An 11,966-nucleotide genomic window follows, 5' to 3' on the forward strand; every position below is an offset into this window, starting at 1 on the left:
GGACACCTCTCTAGGAATCTCTAGGTCCTCCAGGGCAACTCTGTTCAACATCCGACAGACACTGACCATAGAACTGCTCTGGAGGAGCTACAAAGTCCTAGTAGAGTGTTCTCTCTAGGAATCTCTAGGTCTTTCAGTGCGACATTTAGTTAAAGTTGACCATAGAGTTGCGTTGGAGGACCTAGATATTCCTAGAGAGAACATATTAATCAAATCTGTGAATGATCAAATCTGAAAATATCAAATCCACAAACATGGAGGGATGAGTGTATAACAAAATACTCTGTTGGGAGTACTTTGATTGTGTATTCCTGCATGGTAAGGGGTTGGATTTGATGGCCCTTGAGGTCTCTTCCAACTCCATGATTCTATGATCAAGGCCATAAAAAGACCTCTGTGTCAAACCTTGAAGATCCATTGTTGGTCATCATAATAATCCTGAGCTAAATGAACGGATGATCCATCTATAAAGCACAGCTTCCTGGGTTCCCAAACCATAAGCAGATGCCACCACAATGCAAGAAGAACGAAGAATAGCAACAACAACAAAAAATCACAAGAACAGCATACCCAACAGAGGAAACCCTCCCCATGCCCATGTCCACAGAAATGCCTGGCTTGCCGAAGCCCTGAGTTGATTCGGGATAAATGTTTCATGAGCAACCCAAGATGCCACTCCTCTTCATCAGATGTTTTATTGATATTTCAGGACCTGTACCACTGGCACCTGTATAATTTGTCAGCCTTGAGATACGGCTCACGCCCTCTGTGCTATTTAGATTGTATAAACACTCAAAGGGATGGGAATATTTCCATCCACAGAGAAGGAGACACTTGTCTGACTTGCCCAAGGCAAGGCATGGCTTGCCTTGCCTTGCAGCATCTCTCCCTGCCTATCTCACATGATGTTTCACATCCTTTCTGGACTAGTAAATAGTTCTTCTGAGCTTTCGGGCCTATTCTGCTTCCATGGCTGTTTGTCATCATGCGATATTTACTTGTCCAAAGAAATCAACTGAGATTTCAGAGGCTGGGTTACGAAAGCATGTTGGTTCAATCTTGGAGGCCTAGTCTTGGAGGTCTTGTGGACCTCATGTCCAAACAGTAACAGCTGCCTAGTGGCATGAGTGAGTTAACTTATATTAGTGACCCTGCTGGATATGTTGTTGTTGTTGTTGTTGTTGTTGTTGTTATTTTACATATACCACTAACATCCGACAAACTGACACCTGGCATTAAACAAATAGCAAACATGGCAAACACATTAAAACAAGTTACAACCGCTGTGGGTATCTTCTCTGAAGATGCCAAAGCCACAGATGCAGGTGAAACGTCAGGAACAAACTCTTCTAGAACATGGCCACATATTGCCCGAAAACCCGCAAAAAAAAACTATGGATGCCAGCCATGAAAGCCTTCAACTTCATATCTCACAAATGGGCACATTCCAGAATCTCATAAGATGGAGCCATGGCAGTGAAAGCAGTGTAAAACTGCATTAATTCTGTAATGTAGATTCAGCTCCTCATTGTAGGTGGATAGACTCCATCAAGGAAACCACAGCCTTGGTAATGCAAGTCTTGAGCAGGGTTTTTGATATCAGGGGGATGTGGAAATCTCTTATGCGTAAGCTGAAGCCAGGAACAGTAACAACATGGCCATGGTCTACCAGACACACATTGGAGTAAATGCATTAAGAAGCATCTATACATCTGTTTTTTCCATGGTGAGAAGTCTGAAAATAACATTCTATATTAGTTTCTTATTTCATTTGTATGTTGCCTTTCTCCCAAGGAGTGTAATATAGTCTTTTAGGAGTTTATCACACGAAGGAGATCAGGAGGTTATCCCGTGAATATCCCGGGAAAATCGTGTGATTACTCGAAACCATTTCCCACAACGTTGCCCAAAACCCGCCATTAAAGTGGTCACCGAGAAACATTAACATGCATCTTTTTACTTTCGGGATTTCAGCGACAGTGCATTTCCAATATCACTTCAAGTGTGATAATCATTCATGCAATTACTCCCCATGTTCGCTTTATTTGCGGGATGCTTCGAATGTGCTTTAATCTCTCTTTAATGCTGCAATTAGCCCAGGTGTGATCAACTCCTTAAGAAGATCATTCTTTGCTTTTCAATTACAGTTCTTGGAAATCCAACAACCATCCTAGCCACCAGGTGGCAAACTCTCCTTTGTTATATGTTTTGAAGCAGCGGCTGGGTTAACACTCAGACAGAAGTATTCCAATGGAGAATTTTCTCCATCGACATGTCGAAAGTACTAAGGATTCTTCTGATGCACCTTCCAGCTCTTCCAATCTCTTCCTCAGCTTTTCACACAATGCTCTAGTGCAGGGTTTCCCAAACTTTGCTTCTCCAAGTGGTTTGGACTTCAGCTCCCTAGAAGCTCCCCAGAAGCCAGCTCTACTGTATGCATTTAGTTTTCCAACACTATTTTGGGGTGCAGCCCCTTAAGCCTTGTATTGTGAGGTCAGAACAAGGTGCCCAGACTTAGGATTGTCACAGAGTGACAATTTCCGACCCCACAGTGAAGCAAAGTGGCATGATGCCATGGTGGACATATATAGTAGGTAACGAAAGCACCCATGGCTCAATATTGTTGCATCCTGGGGTTTGCAGTTTTGTGCGATATTTAGCCTTCTCTGTCAGAGAGCTCTGCTGCCACAACAAACTACAAATGTTGTAGTTGTGTAGGATGAAGCCGTGACCGTTAAAGCGGTACCAAACTGCATTAATTCTGTAGTATGGCAGCAGATGTAGTGCAACTGTTTAGTACCTGTTCATGATTCTCGTGATCATGATTTCAAGAACAAGAGGCTTCTTTTTCCCAGATGAAAGAGAGAGGATCGCCACAGGTTTGCATTTGGAAGAGGCCCACAAGGATTGTTATCCTGGTGTCAGAAAATGTGTAGGAACTGACCCATAGGAAGGGTTTTAAGTCACGGGAAAACATGGCCTTGGAGGACAAAATTGGGGGCATATTTATCAAATTTACAGATGACACCAAACTAGGAGGAATAGCTAATACTCCAGAGGATAGGATCAAAATTCAAGATGACCTGAATAGATTAGAAAGCTGGGCCAAAACTAACAAAATGAAATTCAACACGGAGAAATGTAAGGTACTGTACTAAGGGCAGAAAAATGAAATGCACAGATATAGGATGGGGAACACCTGGCTGAATGAAACTACATGTGAAAGGAATCTGGGAGTCCAAGTAGACCACAAATTGAACATGAGTCAACAATGTGATGCGACAGCTAACAAGGCCAATGCTATTTTGGACTGCATCAATAGAAGTAAAGTGTCTAGATCAAGGGAAGTAATAGTGCCACTCTATTCTGCTTTGGTCAGGCCCCACCTGGAATATTGCGTCCAGTTCTGGGCACCACAATTTTAAAAGGATGTTGAGAAACTGGAGCCATGTGTCCAAAGGAGAGCAACTAAAATGGTGAAAGGTCTGGAAACCATGTCCTATGAGGAACGACTTAAGGAGCTGGGAATGTTTAGCCTGGAGAAGAGAAGGTTAAGAAGTGATATGATAGCCCTGTTTAAATATTTGAAGGGATGTCATATTGAGGAGGGAGCAAGCTTGTTTTCTGCTGCTCCAGAGAACAGGACCTGGAGCAATGAATGCAAACTACAGGAAAAGAGATTCCACCTCAACATTAGGAAGAATCTCCTGACAGTAAGGGCTGTCCGACAGAGGAACACACTCCTTCCTTGGAGTGTAGTGGAGTCTCCTTCTTTGGAGGTCTTTAAACAGAGGCTGGATGGCCATCTGTCGGGGATGCTTTGACTGAGAGTTCCTGCATGGCAGAATGGGGTTGGACTGGATGACCCTTGGGGTCTCTTCCAACTCTATGATTCTATGATTCTATTAGCATTGCAATGGACTGCCGAAGTAACAGCGAAAGGTCGGGGCAGCTCTGGAGTATCCTATTCCCAGAGTATCATGGCCGGTGAAGACAGGACCTAAATACAGAAAATGTATTTTCTTTGCACAAACCATTCATTCCTCAACAGAAAGTGTAAATTCCACAACGCATTTTGCCTCTTTTTCCTGAAAACAGTTTCTCCCCAAAAAACGTGTTCTCTGGGCAGAAACGGATGTATCTGCGCAAGCTTTTGCAATGTAGACATTTTACAGCATTGGCAAGGTCCTCTGCCAAGCAGGTGGAGCATAAGACTTTCCCAGCACAGTTCTGCATCAGTGTTGCCAATTTCTTGGGAATTCCCTGGAATGTGGGGAATTCAATTAATTTCTTTCTGGGGGATTTTGATTGAATATTGGGGATTTTGGATTATGGTAAAACATTCCAGGGAATATCTTCAAGGCTTGTTGGCAACACTGTTCTGCATCCTCTCCCTGAACCCAGCATCTATGAAAACACCTCAGAGAAACCATAGGATCATAGAGTTGGATGAGACGACGACGACGACGACGACGACGATGATGATGATGGGGAAGGCAATGATGTAGAAGCAGCTGTTCTCAACATAGATGAAGACCACTTTCTGCTGCTCCACAGTAGGACACAGAGCAATGGATGCAAACTACAGGAAAAGAGATTCCATGTCAACATTAGGAAGAACTTCCAAACATTGAGAGCCATTCGATAGTAGAAGACATTCCCTCTGAGATTGTGGTGGAGTCTCCTTCTTTGGAGGTCTTTAAACAGAGGCTGGATGGCCATCTGTCAGCGGCGTTTTGATTGTATTTTCTTACAAGGCGGAGTGAGGTTGGACTGGACGTCCTTTGAGGTCTCTTCCAACTCTATGACCCTATGATCCTATTCTTTTCCTTCCCCTCAGAGCCGGGACCAGACCCATCACAAAGCAGTGTCAAACTGCATTAATTCTGCAACTGCAGTGCAACCGTTTAGTACATTTTCATGATTCTCGTGACCGTTATTTCAAGAACAAGGGGCTTCCTTTTTCCCAGATGAAAGAGAGAGGGTCGCCACAGGTTGGCGTTTGGAAGAGGCCCACTAGGATTGTCAGAAAATGCGTAGCAACTGACCCATCGGGAGGGTTTTAAGTCACGGAAAAACATGGCCTTGGTAAAGGAACGCTTCGGGGATAGCTTACGTTCACACAGCTAACCATTAGCGAGAGAGGCTGTTTCCGCCCTTTTAAATTATACGCAGGGGAAATTTATCATTATCTGCAAAATAATAATGACTGGTTGTAATGACCGTACCCAACCCATCATTCCAGGACTGAAAAATACAGCTGTTTTTGTTTGTCCCCATCAAAAGCCTTCAGGCATTTCCTATATCCTATTTTCCCCCTTTCTTCAAAGAGTGTAATTTATATTTTCACCCTTTCTCTCCACCTTTGTAAAACAACCCCATAGTGCCAAAGGACAATAAAAATGTACATTCCTATACTAATGCGACAGCCTTACGAGGACACCATTCTCTACATTGTGATGATGGGCAACGATGGCCTCATTCCCACTTACAGATAAATCGGTCTCCGATCCAAATCGATAGATTGGTTTGACATTGGATCATGGTTCCCACTATATTTGCCCTGATCGCATTTTGTGTTGTGTAATCGCATTGAAATGATGTGGTTCCCATTCATGAATGAATCGATTCAAAATGATTCGGTTCTAGCTGTACAAAGGGGAAACTTGAATTGATTCCGATCTGCTTGTGGTTCACACTTGCGCAGAATCGATTTATCGAAATAGAAGCTGAAACAAATCAGATTCAAAAAGACGTGGGTTAAATGGGGCTAGAGCATGGCCCCTCTTTAGGAATCGCTTCAGAGAATCGATTTAAGTGGGAACTGGGGTTGTTTGAACCCGTTCAACCTGAATTGCAATCCAGTTTAAAAGGTAGTGGGAATGAGGCCTTGATAGATGACAAGCTGAATATATGTCAACAGTGTCATGCGGCAGCTAAAAAAGACAATATGATCCTAGGCTGCATCCATTGGCATCTAGTATTTAGACTGAAGGAAGTACTAGAATTACTTTAATCTGCTTTGGTCAGACCTTACCTGGAATACTGTGCCCAGTTAAGGGTACCACAATTCAAAAAAGATGTTGAGAAGCTGGACTGTGTCCAGGGAAGGGTGACCAAAATGATGAAGGGTCTGGAAACCATGCACTATGACTTAGGAAGCTGGGTACGTTTTGCTTGGGGAAAATACGGTTAGGAGGTGACATGATATCCAAGTTTAAATATTTGAAGGCATGTCCTATCCAGGATGGAGCAAGCTTGTTTGCTGATGCTCCGGAGACTAGGGCACAGAGCAATGGATGCAAAGTAGAGAAAAAGAGATTCTACCTCAACATTAGGAAGACATTCCTGACGTTGAGAGCTGTTCAATGGGAATACGCTGCCTCAGAGGATGATGGAGTCTCTTTCTTTGGTGGTTTTTAAACCTATAGATGGCCTATAGAGGCTGGATGGCCATCCGTCAGGATTGCTTTGGTTGTGTATTCCTGCATGGCAGAAGGGAGTTAGACTGGATGGCCCTTATTCCCCAGATCTCACACCGTCATTGCTATTGAATACAATCCATACACAAATGTGAATATCCAGATTTTCCACAAAACAAAGGGCCTGTACAGACAGGCCTAAATAAAGCTGCTTCGGGTCACTTTGGAGGTATGCTGTTTCAATGCTGCATGCGTCCTAAGAGGCTAGAAGCCACGCCAAAGCCATGCTCCAGTCCTAAGGACCAGAGCGCAGCTTTGGCGCAGCTTCTGGCCTCTTAAGATGCGTGTGTCATTTAAACAGCATAGCTCCAAAGTGACCCGAAACAGCTTTATTTTGACCTGTCTGAATGGGCCCTAAGATAAAGCCCCCTTTTCCTCCTCTACATTAAAGCCGAGGCCATGAAATGGCCTAGATTTGGTCCCAATAATCTTGCACATCCTTCGAACAGCTCATTGCAAAAACTAGGTGGGACCGTATTCTTTGGCCCATGTAGACGCACCCTGCGACCAACAAAGTTGCTCAATAATTGTTTAAGCGTTTCCATCAAATAAAATATCTGTGGTCAGTACTGCAGGAAGTGAGAGAAAGTCGTCCTCTCAGCAGATTCCTAAAGCCAAGGTTTTCTCTTCAGGCAAGTGAGTAAATATAATAACAGTCAAAGATAATCTGCGTTGTTTTCATCCCACGCCGGTTAGAAGAACGAGTTTCCCAATTTGCCAGCAGCTAACTGGATGGAAAAAGAAGATCCTAGGAAATTATAAGTTGGGGAGAGAAATGCAGGAAATTCTTTCTGGGTTGGATCGCTGTTGTTGTTTTTTCTGGGTACCACATGGCATCAGGAGAAGACTTGGGAATGGTATATAAGGCCTTCTTTGCCAATGAGGATTCACAACCCGCCAGCTGAAGTAACCTCTTCTCAGACAAGAAGACGGTAAGGCATCTTTATAGCTTACTCAGGGTCGATCTTGTTCTCGTCTTCAATCTGGTAAATGCTATATCTATATGTTTTGACAGACAGTAGTATTTGGGGGGGGGGGGATATTTATTGGCTATCAAACAAACATTGATCCATGATAGCCGCATGGAGGGAAGCCATGTTTTTCTTGCTAAGAGATGTATATCCTGCTATCCATGCAAGATATCCATGGTTCCAAAACTCAGGTCCTCATATGTTGTTAGATTCATTTTCCAAAAGCCCTAACCAGTAACATAAGAGATCAAGCTTGGGAATGAATGTAATTGTTAGATTTTATGGGTTTTTCGGGCTCTGTGGCCATTTTCTAGAAGAGTTTATTCATGATGTTTCGCCACCATCTGTGGATGGCATCTTCAGAGGAGACTATATATGAATCTCTGAAGATGCCAGCCACAGATGCTGGCGAAACGTCAGGAATGAACTCTTCTATAACATGGCCGCATAGACCGAAAAGCCCACAAAAAAACTATGGATGCTGGCCATGAAAGCCTTTGACTTAACAATGTGATTGCTGTTTTTGTTGGGTGCCTTCAAATCATCTCCGATCTATGGCCATCCTAAAATGAACTTATCGTTATTTTTCGATCCAGAATGAAATAGTGATCTGAGTGTGGGACTAGGACTCTGGGAAACCAGGGTTTTGAAATCCATTGGATGACCTTCTGAAAGTCACACTGTCTCGACCTCTGCGGAACAGAGTGGCAAAAACCCTCTGAAGAAACTTTGGTCAAGAAACCCCCATGATATGAAGGCACATAACAACATCAAATGGGGAAAGCAAGTGTAGAGGCTTGCCTATTGGTGGTCCCAACTAGAGTAGACCCATTCAGTCAATTGGATTTGGATATGTATTGCTCCATCATTCAACAACTGTTATGCTCAGGTTGGGAACCACCATAAGGATTCAGTCACAGGGCTTTCCCCTTGGTGGTTTTAATACATTTATTAGATATATTCATGCGATGCCTTTAGAATCATAGTCTGAATGTCATATAATCTAGATGAACGAATCATTAGAAAGAAGGAAGAGGAAAAGCTGGAATATCATGTCTTATGGAAGGTTGTCTTCTGTGTCCCACCAGTTAAGTCAATATGGTTCCCAAACTATGGTCCTGCTTTGGACTTCAGCTCCCAGAATTCTTGACCGTTGGCCAAGCTGGCTAGGACTTCTGGGAACTCATGTCCAAAACATCTGGAGGACCAATGTTTGAGAACCATTGCTGCAGGAGGATGTGGTTGAGGTCCTTCTTGGCTGTGGCACCCAGATGATGGAGTATCCTGCCCTTAGAGACCCAGTTGGCACCTACATTACTGATTTTCCAGTATCGAGTGAAAATATGGTTGTTTCCAAGATCATGATTGGAGCTACACTATGGATATGGCTCCACATATGTCTGCTATTGGAATTGGCTTTGAAATAGCCTTTTTGTAAATATCTTTGCCTTCAATAAACATATGGCTAGACCTGTTTTGCAGGGAGTGAAAATTCACCGAGATGCATTTCCCAAGCAGAACACTTGCAAACTTGCATTGAATTGCAACATTTGGACAGTTATTTTCTTTTGCAAAATTCACCCAAGTCTGAAAACTGAATGGTGTTCTGATCTCTATCCCAATCTAAGAAAGCCAAATCAAATCGTTTCAGTGAAGAAATACAGAACAGGTTTAAAATGTGGGTTTCTCTGCTGAATGCGGACTTACCTTGCAACAAAAATAAACCCAGCTATTTCTTCCTTTCAGGTCCATATCTCCTTCTTCTTTTTCTTTCCCCAGAAGTAACAAGATGTATCCCAACCAGTCCTACCCGCAGCTTGTGGACGTCTACGGTCCTCTCCAGCTCGAAGGGGGCACCGTCATCTTGATCAAGCACAGCCCTGACTGCCTACCAACAAAAGGTCCTTACCCCATCAAGCCCTGCAGCGACACAGCCATCCCTTCGAAATACATCAGCCACTGTTATCCTCCGTGCCACTCTCCCTGTGGCTCCATCTGTGGCCCTCAATCCATCGGGGTCTACCCTCCTAGGTGCGTGGCTCCCTGCAGCCCCGTCTATTGCAAACCTCAATGCATAACTCCCTATCGCCCTACCTGTGGCTTTCCTCAATGCGGGTCTCCATGCCGCCCCATCTATACGTATCCACTGCAACCCCAGTGTGGGTCTTCTTGTATCCCCTTCTACGGGAGGCCGCAATGCCTGAGTCCATGCCGTCCGATTTGTGCGAACCCATACCAACCCCAGTGTTTGCAACCCTGCTATCCTCAGTGCGGGTACCCAAGACCCTCCATCTGCATCCAACCAAGTTGCCAGTACCCTTGTGCTCCACTCTGTGGGTACCCATGCTCCCCTCAGCTTGGACAGCTGTGTCCCTGTGAATATTTTGACGTCTACTTTTTGCAATAGGGATCGAAGTAATTTCTCCCATGCTGTTCAGTTATGGTTTCCTGGGTCCACTCTCCCTATTGTCTGATTTCACGTTTAATGTGGATGGTTAAACACTAGATTTAGATTTTAAAGCTTGGGTTTAATTCCGGCTGTGCCAGCTCTTTGCACCACAGTTTTGAGTCCAGGCTCTAGGTCCCCCTACTATAGAGTGGGAAGAAAGATGGAGGGAAAATATTCTCCCCACTCCTCAAAACTCTTCAGTCCTCAATTTTCTAGCATTATAATGTCCCACTGTCTGCAATGCTAGAAATTTGAGGAACAAAGGACAATGTCATTGAGGCTGGAGAGGAGGTGATGTTCTCACTTGGCCTCCACTCAGTAGCTATACCTCTGTTCTTAGTTGCAACTAGAATTGAGCATAAGATTGAGCAGTATTGGAGAAAGGTGGGACATAGAGCCAATAAATAATAACTGAATCAATGGGATTTACCTAGAGGTCAACTCCAAATTCAACAGGATTGAGTCTAGTTGCAACTAACCAATCAGATTCAAGCCTTTGTCGTTCTTCCTCTTTCATTAAAAACCTACCAATGTGCTCTAGCATACCTGTCCGTTGTTCAAACCCCTATGCAAAACCAAAAAATGAATGCTAGGGGAGCATGGGTACCCATAGGGTGGAGCACATAGGTCAGAGACCAGCATGGCCATTTGTTCTGTAGAGATCAGGAGATGTTTTCTGGCAGTTGGCTAGTGGTTTGAATGTTGGACTGGGACTCTGGGACACCAGGTTACAAACCCTTCTCAGCCATGGAAATCCACTGGGTAACCTTGGGCAAGATACAGAAGAAGAAGAATGACCAACATCCCCAGAAGAAATCCAAGACAACCCAAAGAGAGAGTCACCGTAAGTTGAAGTCAACTTGAAGCCTTCTAACATCAACAACTACTACCATTACTCCACAGTATGGGTATAGGCAGAGAAGAAGGAATAAGGACACCAGGCAGCCAAGGAAGTAAGGAAGCAAGGCAGGGAAAGACAAGGAAAGAAGAAAGGATGGAGGGAGGGAGGGAGGGAGGGAGGGAGGGAGGGAGGGAGGGAGGGAGAGGATCAAGAAAGAAGTAGAAGATGGGGAGCAAGTGAGGAAGACGAGTCAGGAAGGGAACAAGACAAGTAGGGAAGTCAATCTGAGCATTCTTGGTTTGGGTTTTTGATGGTTGGAAACCATAGGATCCTCAGAGGTGAGCGAAGCAAGTGAGGAGGAGAGTGCGCTGAGGGGGCAGCAATGGTGTTTCTCTTCCTACCTCAGGCAGCAAGAAAACCTGAGCTTCTTCTAGTACAATTGTATTATTGTTATTTTTAATTGCTGGAATGTATCTCTAAGTTGGAAATCACAAACTGAAAAGGATGTGTGAGCTAACGGCAATGCCCAAATATCAAAAAGGGAAGGGCGGCAGGTTGCTGATAATATGAAGTTGTTCAGAACCACAAAAATCCAGAAGAAAATTCCGATGTGGAAGAATTCATATATATCTACTGTTAAGCTATATGTGCGTTCTGACCTGAAACACAGCTAGAGAAAACCTATTGAACCAATGGGTGAATGGTGATTCAGACATGTAAATCATGTTGATCTATACATGTCAATCATGTTGATTCAGTGGGTCAGCTCTAGCCAGGAGTACCAAAAGTATTTAGGGTGGTGTTCGTAGCATCTATGACTACTCTGACGCAGGCATCTCTTTTCCATTCAGCTGTGCAGCTCAGTGGTCATGTCTGCTAGAGCGCAAACAAATGTTGTGATGCTCAGAGGACATGCTCCTGACTTAAATTTAATTGCATAAATCTCAAATGTTCTCCCAATGGATTATATATGTTTGCTGACTTGCTCAGTTGTGAGGGGCATTGGATTTAGGAATCTCAGGGAGAAAACAAAGACTAAGAGTATCATAATGATTTAAAGGCAATATATGTGTGTGTTATATATCTCAGCTAGATACTGGTCTTCGACCGTAATAAACGTATTCATTCATTCATTCATCTCAGTTATCTATCTATCTTGCTAGCTAGCTATCAGATAGATAGATAGATAGATAGATAGATAGATAGATAGATAGATAGATAGA

Source organism: Sceloporus undulatus, chromosome 9, assembly GCF_019175285.1.
Source record: "Sceloporus undulatus isolate JIND9_A2432 ecotype Alabama chromosome 9, SceUnd_v1.1, whole genome shotgun sequence".
Lineage (NCBI taxonomy): Eukaryota > Metazoa > Chordata > Lepidosauria > Squamata > Phrynosomatidae > Sceloporus > Sceloporus undulatus.